Source organism: Colobus angolensis, unplaced genomic scaffold (genome assembly GCF_000951035.1).
Source record: "Colobus angolensis palliatus isolate OR3802 unplaced genomic scaffold, Cang.pa_1.0 Scaffold5, whole genome shotgun sequence".
NCBI lineage: Eukaryota > Metazoa > Chordata > Mammalia > Primates > Cercopithecidae > Colobus > Colobus angolensis.
Genome location: NW_012118487.1, coordinates 34,656,910 through 34,659,826, shown reverse-complemented (window position 1 = coordinate 34,659,826; position 2,917 = coordinate 34,656,910). Strand labels below are relative to the sequence as shown.

The 2,917-nt window shown below is 43.4% G+C and overlaps 1 protein-coding gene across 2 annotated transcripts in view; it reads left to right on the top strand.

Annotated features, from left to right (window-relative positions):
• TRIM2 (tripartite motif containing 2) overlaps positions 1–2,917 on the top strand; it is a 189,122-nt gene that overhangs the window by 146,050 nt on the left and 40,155 nt on the right. The window lies entirely within an intron of this gene.

Here is a 2,917-nt window from a genome sequence, read left to right as displayed (position 1 = left end):
ACCACCAACGCCCCTCTTCCCTGGGAGTGTCTTCTTGTGCCAGAGCTGAGGCTGTAGGCTGGGCAGAGCATCTGATGCCTCCCTGTCACTGCTTCTGCATTGCAGGAGGGAGGGGATGTGTGCATTGCAAGTTGCAACCACCTCTAGCTGTGTGTAGCTGGAGAGCAGCCCGAAGGAGAGGAGGAGGGGTGGAAACTTGGAGAAAGAATGGGGTTGGGGCGAGGTTGGGGTGGAAGCAAGAAGGTGCAGGATGAGCCAAGAGAGTTGGAATTGCAAATAGCCCTTCCCTCCTCTGATTTGTGGTCTCTGTCTTTTTAAACTGTCTGTGTTCTCAGTAGAAGGCAACTAAATGTAAACAACAAAGGGCTTGATAATTCTTAAGGGGAGAAAAGTCTGCATTTTAGTTAGCTTCAAAAAGTAACTCCAACAGCCTTCTCTTCCTCCCTCTTCCATCTAACAATGCAGTATCTCTGAAAGGGTCCTGCACTGTATGTTAGCTGGCACATGTAGAAAAACAATTCTGTGGTTCAATTAAATTGGGGAAACCTTAGGCTAAATGAAGAAAGTTGACTTTTTAAAATTTCCGAACTTCTTAAAACCTTTAGAATCTGCTGATGTGCATTGTAAGTCTCTTAGGCAGGAGAAGGGTAGATAACAGGCAGCACATCCAAACTTCCAACCATAGAACTTTTTCCATGGGAAACATCTTGGGAGATGAAGGCTCTGTGGAACATTCTTGGGCAGAGCTGCTCAGTGTTAATGCTTTAGGCTGAATCTTGGTAAAGACCATGATATGATATGTAACTTGTCTGTTCAGAGCGTGGAAGCCCTCATACATTCACAGCCAGATGTGTGATATGGGTGCAGGGGTTGTTGATTCTCCACCAGAGCAGAGTGGATGAGCTTGGGTGGATGCAGGACTGGGAGGTGCCCAGGTCTGCCACTCCGGTTCAACTGCTTACTTGAGCCTTGGGCAAATCTTTCAGCTTCCCTGAACTTCAACTTCTATGTCCATGAAATGAAAATGCAAAAATATTTGCTTACCAGAACTATTCTAAGTTCCAAGCTGAATGCTTGACATGTAGGAGGAGCTAAATGAATGAGAGCTATTGTTTTTGCATGTATAATTGATAAGGCTTTTAGATTATCCCTACTACCTTTTCGTTTCAAAAAACTTGCTGGCTCCCCACTGATCTCTTGCATTACAAAGAAATTCATTTTCTCATTTAAACCTCCACCCACCACACCTCCCACCAAGTGACCCCAGTCTACTCCCCTAGGCCATGTGCAGTGAAAGACTCAGAACTAGAATTGGGCAGATCTGGGTCAGAATCTTGATTCTTCTCACCAGCTGGGCAACTGACTTACCCTTTTTGAACAGTGTTTTCTCCTCTGTAAAGCAAAGGGAATGAAATATTATATAAATCTTAAGGTTGCTGTTGGGGGTGAAATGAGAGAATTCTTGTAATACGCCTGGCATGTTGCCTGTGTACAGCAAGAGCTCAATTAATGGTAGCTAAGATTTTACTCTTGTTATTCGTCGTCATCATCATCATCATCTCTGATACCCACTTGAAGAAAGAGATATGTCTTTCAGGGGTTTCCTGTGCTCAAACTATATTGGTTTTGAGCCCCCAGGTCCCACCCCAGGGACAAGGGGGTGTATCTTCTCCCCTCCTACCCATTGAGAAATGCAGCCATAGTGATGTATTGGCACTGCTGGAAAGGTGTTTAAATGTGTAAACATTCGTAAAGAACTTAGAACAGTGCCTGGCATGCAGCACGATGTCTGACTTTATCAATGAAGTAAAGATGCTGTCTTAGTTTGCTAAAGCTGCCATAACAAAATTCCACAGTCTGGGTGGCTTAAATGACACACATTTATTTTCTCACGGTTCTGAAAAACTGGAACTGTTTTAGAGTTAGAAGTCTAAAATCCCGGTGCTGGGAGGGTGGGTTTCCTCTGAGGCCTCTGTCCTTGCAGATGGCCACCTTCTTGCCTCTTTGTCCTCACATAGTCATCCCTTTGTGGCTTGGCCCCTACTGTCTCTTCCTCTTCCTATAAGAACACCAATCGTATTGGATTAGGGCCCCACTTTAACAGCCTCATTTTAATTTAATCACCCCTTCAAAGACCTAATCTCCAAATGTGTATATATTCATGGTGTACAACATGATGTTTTGATATATGTATACCTTATTGAATGGCTAAATCAGACTAACATATGCATTACCTCACATATTTATCATTTTTTTGTAGTGAGAACACTTACAATCCACTCTTTCAGCAGCTTTCAAGTGTATATAATTTATTTTTTCTTGTTATTGAAACAGGGCCTTGCTCTGTTGGCTAGACTGGAGTACAGTAGCATGATCATGGCTCATTGTAGCCTCTACCTCCTGGGCTCAGGTGATCCTCCTACCTCAGCCTCCCAAGTAGCAGGGACCACAGTTACATGTCACCAAGCCCAGCTAATATTTGCTTTTGTTTTTTTGTAGGGATTGGGTCTCACTATGTTACCCAGGCTGGTCTCAAACTCCTGGGCTCAAACAATCTGCCCATCTCGGCCTCCCGAAGTTCTGGGATTACCAGCGTGAGCCACCATCCTGGCCATAATATATTAACTACAGTCACCATGATTTACAATAGTTCTCTTGAACTTATGCCTCTTTTTAAAGTAAATTTTTCTGTCTTTTGATCAACATCTCTCCAGTCCTTTTACCCCCACTCTTCCCAGCCTCTGGTATCTACCATTTTACTGTCTGTTGCTATGAATTCAACAATTTTAGATTCCTCATGTAAGTGAGATCATGTATTATTTGTCTTTCTGTGCCTGGCATAATGTCCTCCAGGTTCACCCATGTTGTCACAAATGACAGGATTTCCTCTTTTTGAAGCTGAATAGTATTCCACTAT